Source organism: Salmo salar, chromosome ssa16 (genome assembly GCF_905237065.1).
Source record: "Salmo salar chromosome ssa16, Ssal_v3.1, whole genome shotgun sequence".
NCBI lineage: Eukaryota > Metazoa > Chordata > Actinopteri > Salmoniformes > Salmonidae > Salmo > Salmo salar.
The window spans coordinates 65725149-65738869 of record NC_059457.1 but is presented as its reverse complement, the minus strand read 5'-3'; the positions used below and the strand labels follow the sequence as shown (position 1 = coordinate 65738869).

Genomic DNA, 13721 nt, shown 5'->3' with positions numbered 1-13721 from the left:
TTCCTACATAATAAAGGAAATAGATAGAATACAATGCAGCTTGTGCACCTTTCAATTTCGTTTAATTTATATTTATATTGTATATCAAAGTATCTAATAGAACATTACAAATTCTGGTATTATTACAAATGCAAAAAGTCTACATATTGAGTGAATACATTTGTGTACAATAAATAATTGTGAAATTATACAATAGCCTACTAAATGTCCTTTAAAATATGGCAATGTTTCTAACTGTCTCTGAGAGATATTTTCTTCATGTTACTGTGCAAGTGTATTAAAAGGATTGTGTTGCCGAGAAGAAGTCAATCCCTAGTGATCTTAGTTAGACAAGTTGCCCTGCTCTGTCCAACGCCTTCCCTCTTCTTCTTCTTCTTCTTTCTCTTCCTCTCTGCCATGACCATGGCCCCCAACACTGTTATCACCACGGTGATCGTGATAATCAGCACAATAACCATCTAGGGTGCGATACACAGCTCCGTATCCATATCCATCAACCTGTAGTTCGCTAGTTCTGTCGGAGCATTACAGCTAAGATTATAGTAATCATCCAAGAACAGCCTTTGAACACTTCTAAGCTTATGGAACACTTTCTGTAGGTCACGATTGCAGTTCCAGGGGTTTCCTTCCAACAGGATATGGGTACTATACATGTGGATGCTTAGGAAGGTCTTGAAGTAGATGGTGCTCATCTGGTTGTGGGCCAGGTTGAGCAGGGCCAGGGAAATCATGGGGGTGAAGACACCCTCTTGGGTCTTGTTGATCTGGTTCCCTGCAGGTTGAGGACCTCCAGGGACTTCAGCATGGAGAACACCCCATTGTTTAGGGAGACGAGATGGTTGTCCTCCAGGTGGAGCTGCCGCAAGGTGGACATGGAACCAAAGGACCTCACCTGGATGGAATAGAACAGAACACAATAGAATAAAACAAAACACAATACAACAGAATAAAATAAAACACAATATAATATAGTAAAATAGAACAGAATAGAATTGTAGAAGTCCTGTGTCACCTTATTTGATGTTGTTCAACAAAAGTAAAAACAACCTCACCTGGATGTTATGGATGGCGTTGCCAGTAAGGTTGAGCCTCTGTAGGCCATCCAGGTGCATGAAGCTCCTGCTGTCCAGGGTATGCAGGTGGTTGTAGCTCAGCTGCAGCTCTCTCAAGAGCGTTCAGGCCCAGGGAGAAGCTCTCGCTCAGGGACGAGATCCTGTTTAATCAATCGATACATCAATCAATGAATCTATCCATCCAACCATCAAATTTAATTGATCAAGCCCCTTTGACATGAACAGATGCCACAAAGTGCTTTACAATAACCCGGCCAAGACCTCAAAGAGCAAAACAGAAACAAGAGCCCAGGAAAAACTCTCCACTACCTGTTACAACCCAGGTCCAACTTCTGAAAGAACTCTAGCTGGGTGAAGGCCCCGTCAGCCACAGCGCTGATGTTGCTGTCCTTCATAAGCAGAACCCCCAGTTTGCGTTCCATTTGGAAGGAACTCTTCGGAATAAAGGTTAGGAGGTTCATAGATAGGTCCAGGTGTTGCGTGTAAGGAGGGATGTGGTTGGGTAAAGAGGGCGTTAGTGCAAGCGGTGAGTTTCAGTTCCTCGCGACAGTCGCAGCCTTTCTCGCATGGGTGCCGTGAGACTTGGAGTAAACCTTCATCAACAGTAGGAGACAAAAGAAGTACTGCATTTTGGCCCCTTACACCTGTGAACATGAGACAGAGAAAGTGTGGTAACACTTAACCTAAAGTTGTTCTACCTGTGTATTAAGGCTGTAAGTACACCAGCAACAACAGTCTATTTGCATGTTGTTGTGTAGTAACTTCGGAACTGGATTCTAGATAGCGTAATGGAGTTGAGCAATATAGCCCTGAAACGTTCAGCAAGTAGGCTACCATTATACAAGTATCTCTGACACAACAATCTACAACAAAGCATCCATTTTGACCAAATATGGCAATTTGGCCATAATAAAATAAAGAGAAAACATGAACGCCATATCTTCACATCTATGACGAGGAGGGGGCTGGAGAGGAGAGGGTTTTTTAAAGAGATTGCTTGTAAACTGGGGCAACATCTGCGAATAAGGCGACACTTCCCTCTGAAGCGTGAGCGTGTGGGTTATGTGATTTAAGGACAGCGGGTGTCAACATGGGTGGAGGGGAGTGAGATGATCCTCCATTTATGTAGCCTAGTTGATGAGTCAGATATTTATCTGCTGAACCTGTTGAACTGCAGTGAGAAAGATGATAGTAATTCCAACCAAATCCCTAACTTAGTTTCATTATCTATCCTTCAATCAATCCATCCACTTACATGAATCTGACATCTCAGTTTACCCACATAAGCCTTTTCCCGGTCACCACGTGAAAGGCAGAAATTTCTACCTCATGGTGGACGCTTGTGTAGCTCTCTGTAGCTCAGTTGGCAAATGCTGTGGGTTCAATTCTTGGGTGTATCTAATACAGGTTCAACTTTTTCTGCCTGGGACCCAAATGAAAAATTCTGTGGTTTCCGGGGACCCAAGCTTACAAAAACACGCAACTATATGTAAATATCGGTACATTTCATTCCCCTTATGCCCAATAACAAATGCAACATAGACAAGAACAATTAAATGAAATACCCATATACATAGCTATTCATGTTTATTTTTCCCCATTAAAACACTCTTACATGTGTCTAGGTTGGACCTGTTGCTGTTAAAATACAATACATCACTGGAATAAACTGATTGATCACATCACACAGATGTAGACCATAAAACACACACACACACACACACACACAGTCCTAATGGTTGGTGTGTGACTGGTTGACGTTTTCAACAAGCAGGTCTATTCTTGGCTCAGTTTTTGACAGTTGAGAACCCTGACTCGCACAGGTATGTGGTGCCAAACAGGATCAGAACATCTACTGCTTTCTCAGTCAGTTTCTCAGCCTCAAAAAGCATCTTGCGTCTATCAGTGTATTCCAGTTCAGAATAAAAATGTTTGCTTGTATTTCAACAGCAACCGTTTTTTCCCCATCTTCATCTGTACTGTTACCAGGGTTGCACTATCAGTAACGTTAGCTAGATAGCTTGCTTTGGCTAATGTTAGCTATTAGCTGTGTAAAAGGCCAGGGGGTTGTTTGAAGAGAAACTCACATCGACTACTATGAGAGTAGTACTCCCTTATTTCTGCTTATCATCACCTGTTATACAATTACAACAATACCTTGCTAGCTGACTTACTTTTCCACTGTCAAAGCACTGCTTCCTGAAGTATTCGGCCCTGTTCTAAAATAATTCCCTGGGTTTACCGTCATGCTGTGGATGTTTGATCAGGACCTGTCGTTTTAATTTGTTCGTTTTGAGAGACTCATTACTAAGCACTTCCCTGCACAAAATACACTGTGGACGCTCCTCGTTATTTCTCAAAGTTTGTATGAAACCAAGAGAGAGAAACTCATCGCTGTATTTGCATTTAATGACAATATAACTTGTGGCTAGCTTGGGTCCATTCGATGACAGCGGTGAGTGATGACGAGTGGGAATTACAAGCCAGTTGCTGACAGCGCATCATCTGCTGCTGAACAACAGCACTGCAGCGTGTGTGTCGCGAAGTGATTTTCAAGAAAACTGTCGAAAAAAAAAAGTTTATTAAACCGCGAAGCACACGGGCATCTTCCTCTCACGCAGCTGCCAAACTGAGCAGAAACACCGCTGCAAAGTAGAGAGCGAACCGAACAGAGAGTGCAATTGCACTTGGCCAAAATCAATTCCTGTAATTCATGAAATAATTATAAATGTACTCTGACACCTCGCAACCCACCATTATCAGGCTATCGACCCATTTTGGGTCGCGACTCATACTTTAAGAAAGGCTGATCTAATACCCACACAGCTTACAAAAAAGGTATGCATTCACTGAACTGTACGTTGCTTTAGATCAGGGTCCCGGGACTACACAGCTTATTCAAATAACCAACTCATCAAGCTTTGATTATTTGAATCAGTTGAGTAGTGCTAGGGCAAAACCCAAAACGTGCACCCAGAGGGGGCCCCAGGACCGAGTTTGGGAAACCCTGCTTCAGATAAGGTGTCTGCTATGAAAGAGAAGTTAGACAGAGTTGTTTAGGGGTTTGAATTTCATTCTGGCCCCTGGTTTACTTTCCAGCAAGGCCTGACCTGGACAATTCTATCTCTGTGACTGGAAACAAAGTATTGATATTTCAATATAACAGATCTTTAGTCTGCCACACAAATCGTACACTGAACAAAAATATAAACACAACATGCAACAATTTCTGAGTTACAGTTCATATAAGGAAATCAGTCAATTGAAATAAAATCATTAGGCCCTAATCTATGAATTTCACTTGACTGGGAATAAAGATATGCATCTGATGGTTACAAATACCTTTTAAAAAAGGTAGGGGTTTAGATCAGAAAACTAGTCAGTTTCTGGTGTGACCACCGTTTGCCGCATGCAGCGTGACACATCTCCTTCACATAGAGTTGATCAGGCTGTTGATTGTGGCCTGTGGAATGTTGTCGCATTCTTCTTCAATGGCTGTGCGAAGTTTATGGATATTGGTGGGAACCGGAAGACGCTGTCATACACGTCAAGCCAGAGCATCCCAAACATGCTCAATTGGTGACATGTCTGGTGAGTATACAGTCTATGGAAGAACTGGGAAATGTTCAGCTTCCAGGAATTGTGTACAGATCCTTGCGACATTATCATGCTGAAACATAAGGTGAGGGAGGCGAATGAATGGCACGACAATGGGCCTCAGGATCTCGTCATGGCATTAAAATTGCCATCGATAAAATGCCATTGTGTTCGTTGTCCATAGTTTATGCATGCCTATACCGTACGCCACCGCCACCATGGGGCACTCTGTTCACAATGTTGACATCAGCAAACCGCTCGCCCAAACTACACACTGCCCGACACTGTTGAAATCCAGATTCATCCATCGAGGTAGAGCATTTGCCCATTGAAGTCGGTTATGACACCGAACAACAGTCAGGTCAATACTCTGGCAAGGACGTTGAGCACACAGATTAGCTTCCCTGAGACGGTTTCTGACAGTTTGTGCAGAAATGATTTGGTTGTGCAAACCCACAGTTTCATCGGCTGTCCGGGTGGCTGGTCTCAGACCATCCTGCAGATGAAGAAGCCAGATGTGGAGGTCCTGGGCTGGTGTGGTGACATGTGGTTTGCAGTTGTGAGGCCGGTTCGACGTACTGCAAAATTCTCTAAAACAACGTGGGAAGCAGCTTATGATAGAGAATTTAACATTAAATTCTTTGGCAACAGCTCTGGTGGACATTCCTGCAGTCAACATGCCAATTGCATTGAGACATCTGTGGCATTGTGTTGTGTGACAAAACTGCACATTTTAGAGTGGCCTTTTATTGTCCCCCGCACAAGGTGCACCTGTGTAATAATCATGCTGTTTAATTAGCTTCTTGATATTCACCACCTGTCAGGTGGATGGATTATCTTGGCTAAGGCAAAATGCTCACTAACAGGGATGTAAACAAATTTGTGCACAACATTTTATTCATTTACTTAACTAGGCAAGTCAGTTAAGAACACATTCTTCTTTACAATGATGGCCTAGGAACTGTGGGTTAACTGCTTTGTTCAGGGGCAGAACAACAGATTCCTACCTTGTCAGCTCAGGGATTTGATCTAGCAACCTTTTGGTTACAGGCCCAACTCTCTAACCACTAGGCTACCTGCTGCCCCGTTTGAAAGGAATAAGCTTTTTGTGCATATGGAACATTTCTGGGATCTTTTATTTCAGCTCATGAAACATTTTTGTTCACTATACTTATAGAAGACTGACTGGTGTCACAGGGGTCGTGGAATGGAGACCAAGACGCAGCGTGGATAGTGCTCATTTTCAATCTTTTAATGAAGACACTTGACAAAATAACAAAACAACCTACACAGTCCCGTCAGGTACTTAGACTAGAACGGAAAACAACTACCCACAACCCCAAAGGAAAAACAGGCTGCCTAAGTATGGCTTCCAATCAGAGACAACAAAAGACACCTGCCTCTGATTGGAAACCATACCCGGCCGAACACGAAAACCAACACATAGAAATAGACAACTAGAACAAACCCACATAGAAACAGAAAACCCAAAATACATACAAAACAAACCCCCCTGCCATGCCCTGACCATTCTACTATGGCAAATTACCTCTTTCCCTGGTCAGGATGTGACAACTGGACAGATTATAGATCATATTTAGTTACATGCCTAAAGAAAAGTAAGCGTGTGCAATTGATAAACATCATTGTAACAGTCCATAAAATATATACTTTTTACTAATGTACTACCCTAATCGTGTTTGGATATCTTTACTTTTCCAATATTATTTTACGATCAATCTTACTGAAACAACATCACATTACTTTCATTTCCCCTATGACTTTTCCGTTTGAAGATTGACTTCATTTTCATCAACAAGATGTTTTGAATGATTTCAATAGAGAGAGCCAAAAGTCAAACACATAATGTCGTGTTTGTGGAGGAAAACAACAGGCTGTGTAAAGGTAATAACACACACCTTTTCCTGCTTGTCCTTTGAAACAGTATTTGATATCCAGTGACATCCAGTGTTTTTATCTGTTGTCCACATGTAAGAACAGAGAGGGGGCCGGTACTGGAAGGAGTGCATCGGTAAGCCTCCCCTTATAAGTCCTATAAAAACAAAGGATCGTCTCTGTCAGAGCCACAAGATTGCAGCCATAAAAGACAACTTCACAGTGGCTTAAATCAATGTAAATATCTCTATAAGTAGCCAGTAGCATCAGAAGATTTGTGAATTACTGTAAGAATACCAGTGATGAATTTCTCATCCCTGCCCCGGATCACACAGACACAGTGATAGTGACGTCCCTATGCTCCACATTGCTCTTGATCTGTCCCTGTCTCCCAGAGTCCCATCTGTCACTGTGGTGTGATAGAACAGGGGTTGTCATGGAGACACCTGTCACCTGCTCCAGCCTAGCTGTGGGATACATGATTGATTAAAGACATGACAGCTGGAGCAGTTGGATTGAGAGAACATTCCATGGACGCTCACAGGTGCTGGGATGACCTCTCTAAACATACTATATCATGGTTCTGTAGTAGGATACACCTCTACACACCATGTTGCCAGAGCTGTAGGGACAATGGACGTATCAGTGGCAGCAGAAATAATGAGTGAATGAAATCAACATTAGACCCAGTTACCAACATTAGATCGAGTTATTTCCAATTCTACCCATTCCACAGCCATCTAAGGATTAAAGACAATGGTGGATGAATGTGTGTAAAAATATACATTACATCTACATGGATGCCTGAATCAAATCTTTATTGGAACCATCATGTAACCCAAACAAACAGGGCCTAAATGGGTTGTGGTGGTTGTGACGTAATGACTCCTCCTATGCTTCTGTTTTTGACCAGCAGAGGGTAGCAGTCACTCATTTACAATCAATACACACCATTCTATTTCACCTTTTACCTTTGAATTTGGTACTGCATGTAGCAACTGCTAATGCATTTTTGCTGTCATGTTGATATGTCAATTGAAGAGTGTCATGTGGTATTCAGATAGTTTCCTATCCTCATTGTATCCCAGCGCAATGGCACCCTATTACCTATATAGAGCATCAATTCTGACCAGAGCCCTATGGTCCCCAAACAAAAGTAGTGCACTATAAAGGGAATAGGGTGCCATTTTGGACTCACACAATGTTTGGGTTACCAGTTTGGGTCACATTTTATCAGCACATTGAACCACATTAGAATGACTGTCTGAGGCCCTCTAGTCCTGTCAATGACCTTCACATGTCAAGGCTCAGGAGAAGACCCAGATGCAGACAGTTTTGAAGTAACAAAAGTTTATTACAGAAACAGGGGGGCAGGCAAAACGACAGGTCAAGGGCAGGCAGAGGTCAGTAGTCCAGAGCAAAGTCTGTAAGGTACAGAATGGCAGGCAGGCTCAGGGTCAGGGCAGGCAGAGTTCAGTGATCCAATGTGGTGTGACAAGGTACAGAACGGTAGGCAGGCTCAGGGTTGGGGCAGGCAGAATGGTCAAAAACCGGGAAAGCTATTAAACAGGAACTAGAGAAAGACAGGAGCATGGGGAAAACGCTGGTAGGCTTAACGAAACAAAACTAACTGGTAACAGACAAACAGAGAACACAGGTATAATACACTGGGGATAATGGGGAAGATGGGCGATACCTGGAGGGGGGTGGAGAAAAGCACAAAGACAGGTGAAACAGATCAGGGTGTGACACTCACAGATCCATCAGACCTGTTTCCACCAGCATGCATTAGCATGAAAATGAGACCAGAGAGAGAGAGAGAGAAAGGGAGAGAAAGTGAGAGAGTGAGAGAGAGAGAGAGAGAGAGAGAGAGAGAGAGAGAGAGAGAGAGATAGTGGGACTCATTACACGTTTGCCTTATAATGTTTGACAAGAATGAGGAACACGGGGTCCATACAGAGCTTTATGACTGAAAGGAGGACCACAGAGGAACAAACAAAAAACAATAGGTTAAAGGTCACAATGCATTTTTAAAACAAGTAAGTGAACCTACCAATGACCCTGTGCACTTTCACTCAACAGACAGAAGCTTATGGCCAATTTGAGCAGTTGAATTTTAAATATGTGTGGGGTCTTCAGAGTTTATGGGAATGTGTGAGAGAAAGAGCTGTGAAAACAGCCACTTTGCACTGCAAGCCAAGCTGTCTAAGCTGTCCAGGCTGTCCAACAAACTTGGTAACATTTGCAGCAGTGTAACGCAACTTAATACAAAGTTATTATTCTTAGCTGTAGGAACAGATTGGGAGCAGCAGGATGGCCAGACTGAACGTTCACACTAACCGACAGATCAAATGTAGCACCTCACACAGACAGACAGCAAAGAAGATGGTGTGTGTGTGTGTGTGTGTGTGTGTGTGTGTGTGTGTGTGTGTGTGTGTGTGTGTGTGTGTGTGTGTGTGTGTGTGTGTGTGTGTGTGTGTGTGTGCGTGTGTATGTGTGTGTGGAAGGAAGGAAGGAGGGAATTAACGTAGCCAGTTCAGATTGTATGCGACTCATGTCGGTCAACATCCAGCCACAACAAGAGGAGTGGGCCAGGGATCCACAGGGATCCATAGGGATGGTGCCAGATGTGGCACTGGGAATGGGACTGGGACCGGGACTGCCATGACTCATTCCTATGAGGAGTTAGTAGAAAACACGTCCCTCAAATACAGTACAGCCTTCTTAGAAGAAACGGTGCTATAGGCTATAGGCTATAGGCTATATAACTAACATGGCTCAACTGGTTCAATGGTTCAATGGCTCGCAGCATAAATGGACCTAAAAAAAGATTCAGATACAGCTAGAAATGCCAAGCAGCCTTATTTGTTGCTGTGTACCGCCTCTCCCGTGCCTCTCGAATCCTACAAAGGAGTTTGACAGAGAAAGCTTGAGGAATATCAGCAAAGGCAGCATAGATAGGACATGTCCGTTTGTATGGATATGAACGGTTAGGTTAGTTGTGGTGGTAAATAACGCCCCGTGGTACCGGGCGGCGAGCCAGCCAAGCGGTAAAGTGACACTAAGGTAGGCAGCAAGCCACGCATGATTGGAGACCTGCTTCAGCTGCGCAGCGTATGTGTTGTTGTGGCCCAACAAATTATATCCGCTGTTTGAGTGACACACACCAAACACGCAGGCCCAACCGACCCACAAACACATGCTCAGTCACGCTCGCATAACGCATAACACACATACAGAGAACTACAGAGACACACACACACACACACACACACACACACACACACACACACACACACACACACACACACACACACACACACACACACACACACACACACACACACACACACAACACACACAATCCTCTACTCGATTTTCCAGTAATTTATTGTTGAATGTGGGTCAAAAAGACCCATAGGAATTTGTTTTGACTCCCCCTTATTCTATTATGTGGATACTACAATGTGTTACATAGAGACATGTTGAATAATATGGAGCACGTTTTTCTTGCCCTGTGCGGCTCAGTCGGTAGAGCATGGCGCTTGCAACACCAGAGCTGTTGGTTCGATTCCTGCTGTGGCCACCCAATACAAAAAATGTGCGCATGCATGACAGTAGGTTGCTATGGATAAAAGCGTCTGCCAAATGGTGTGTATTATTTCTACACGATATATGATTGTGTGGAGACCTCTTGTGTGGTATTTGGCAAATTATGCAACAGATCCCACTGGTTCATGCAGTCAGCTACTGAGTAATGCTTTTCTGGAGAGGATTTCCTCAAACCTGTGAAACTAATGTAATGTTAGGCAAACATAATTTAATATGGGACTATGGTATTTGGTGGATTATGCTCACACAATGTGACTCTTTCACATGGTTTTGGCAGGAATTCCCAGCACTTGCCTTGATTGTGCAAGGCACGCAGGCAGGCACACGCACACGCACGCACACGCACGCACACGCACGCACACACACACACACACACACACACACACACACACACACACACACACACACACACACACACACACACACACACACACAGTCTTGTACAACTAACCTTGTAAAGACACACAATTCAGTCTCATTCAAAATCCTATTAACCATAACCCTAACCCCTAAACCTAACCCTAGCTACTAACACTAAACCTAACCCTAGCTACTAACCCTAAACCTAATCCAAGTTCCTAACCCTAACACTAATTCTAACCTTAACCCTAAACCCCCTAGAAATAGCATTTGACCTTGTGTACACACACGCGCGAGCGTGCGCACACACACACACATGCACACATGCACGAATACACACACACACACACACACACAAACAAACAGGGTTTTAATGTTACCTTACATAAGTCTTAATCCTTAGGTTTTTATCTATGCTGTCCTTGGAGGGAATTACACAAATTAAATCATAAGTAGATAAGATCAGAATAACAACCATTTCAGAACAACAGAGAACCAAGGAACATTTGCTCCCTCTCAGAAAGCCTTTGATAAACCAAGAGGGATTCACTTTCCCTTGGCTAACCCAGACGGTCAGTGAACCTGACAATTCAGAGCAAGATGACACACAGAAATGGGTCGAGATGGAAGAGAAGGAACTGAGGTGGGAAAACTACCAGGAGGGGATTTTTGGAGAAAGGTCACTGTGGTGATGGGGTAATTCATACATAAATATTTGGATGTGTCGTTCTGCTGAGGAACAGGTTGCATCCGTGCGTCAGAGGCTGATTGGAGAGACTGACTCAGTGTTCCATCTGGGTTGAGAGGGGAGGAATGAATTCCTCTGGGTTTAGAGGCAGAGAGAAGACAGAGAGGGAGAGAGGAGTAGGGGAGAAGGTAGAGGGAACAGAGAGGGAAGTGAGACAGAGAGGGGAGAGACGGGAAGACAGGTAGAGAGAGGGAGAGAAGGGAGAGAGGAGGCGAGAGGTGGAGAGAGGGGACCGACTGTGTCACCAAGGCTAAAACCTGTTTCATGTACACTCTTCCATTTTTCTCTTACTACTTCATTTTTGGTCCTTTATTAGATTAGATTAGAAAGTTTAATAGTCACATGTACAAGGTTGCAGATGTAGTTACAGGGTAACAGTGAAATTCTTGAGGGGGGGGGGGGTGTCTATAGGGGGAGGAGCCGGGGTAGCTGACTAGTGGTTGCTATTCAGCAGCTTGATGGTCTGGGGGTAGAAGCTATTGGCCAGTCGTACATGATGCTCCTGTAATGAGTGATGGAAACGGGGAGAACAGGCCATGGCTCGGGTGGCTGGGGTCCCTGATGATCTTCCTGGCCTTCCTGCAACACCTGGTGTTGTAGGTGTCCTGGAGGGCAGGCTGTGTGTCCCCAAGTGCCTTGCGGTCCGACAGGGGTCGGAGTTGCTGTACCAGGCTATGATGCAGCCTGACAGTTTTCTCTTGATGGTGGTCCTGTAGAACACTGTGAGGGCCCTCGGGGACAGGACACATTTCTTCAGCATCCTGAGGTTGAAGGGTCGCCGTCGTGCCTTCACCACGGGGTGTAGGTGTGCTTCGACCATTTCAGCTCCTCTGAGACGCCGAGGAACTTGACGTTTCTGACCGTCTCTACGGCGGCCCCGTTGATGAGGATGGGGACATGCTGAAGGGAATTTTATAATATCTGTACATTATAGGAACACCTGTAGTTACAAAAGTACAATGATTCATGTTTTGCTTTAGCTTGAGATGAAGAATCAGTGGTAGAGACTTTGTAAGTGCATGAAGAGGTCAACTGTACAAAAGTCATACGCCTGTTTGTTGAAACTATACTTTCTGTTCCTGTTGATACTATGCTCCATTCTTACTTCTGCTAGCACATGATAGCAAAAGGAGGAAGAAGGATTGGGAAACTGACTGCAAATAAAAATAAGCTGAACTCCGCCTAGCAGAGACATCTTTGTATTAGCAACTATTAATTATGAGCTTATATGGTATTAAAGTTATAGGACATCACCCTGGGTGGGGTGAACTTCAGTTGTGGATAAAAAGGGACAACACCATCTTGAGAGCTGAGCGTCTTGCTTGCAAATTGCTGTAAGTGTATACTCCGGGTTGCAATTCTTATTAAACAAACTAACCTCTGACCAAATAAGTTTTCCTGTGGTCTCTTGAGTGCACATAGGGCAGAAATCCCTAACAATGCCCAGCCTGGTTCCTCCTGAAGTCCACGATCAGCTCCTTTGTTTTGCGGACATTGAGGGAGAGGTTGTTTACCTGGCACCACGCCATCAGAGTGCCTACCTCCTCCCTGTAGGCCGTCTCGTCATTGTTGTTAATCAGACCTACTACTGTCGCGTAATCAGCGAACTTGATGATGGAGTTGGAACTGTGTGAGGCCTCGCAGTGCGAGGGTACACAGGGAGTACAGGAGAGGACTGAGGACGCACACTTGCGGCCTAATTCACGGCCTAATTCACAGCCCGCCAGGAAGTCCAGGACCCAGTTGCATATGGAGGAGTTCAAACCCAGGACTGTGAGCTTGGTGGTCAGTGTAGAGCACAGAACCAACCAAACCATCTTTTTGGTTGGTAGCTAGGTAAGTTAGGTTATTGTCGTGCGGTTGGGGCTGGGGGTTACAGAGGAAGGAGGCTGCCAGGCAGGCTATTAAAGTGACGGTACACATTACACAGCTGAGTGAACTGAGGTGAGACAGAGAACATCTCCAGACAGAACCACGGTCGATAAAGAAAACACCTCCGGGGGAGAGAAGGGAGAAGTGTGTGTATGCAGTGTGTGTGTGCATGTGTGTGTGCATGTGTATGTATGTATGTTTGTGTGTGTGTTTGTTTAGTGTCTGTAACAATTTTCGGGAATTTTCAGTAAATGATGTGTGTATGTGCATACGTTAAGTGTGTGTGTGTGTGTGTGTGTGTGTGTGTGTGTGTGTGTGCGTGCGTGTGTGTGTGTATGCACAAATGTGTTTGTGTGTGTGTGCAGGATATGGGAGGAAGACTGGACAGCCAGGTATAGATGTAGGATCTTAATTTGATCACCCTGTTGCAGGGGAACCTTGATGCAATGCAGAAAATGTCAAACTTGTAGTGTATTTGAGGTTTAAAAAGGCTTTTGAAGTTTGTAATTTCCACTTTCAAATTTCAGACTTGATTTTTCCTCACAAAAAATTATGCTGCGTTT

At 44.2% G+C, this 13721-nt stretch overlaps 1 pseudogene; it reads right to left on the bottom strand.

Annotated features, from left to right (window-relative positions):
* Positions 1-83: 83 nt before the first annotated feature.
* Positions 84-13103, bottom strand: LOC106574359 (leucine-rich repeat-containing protein 4C-like; annotated as a pseudogene).
* Positions 13104-13721: the final 618 nt, after the last annotated feature.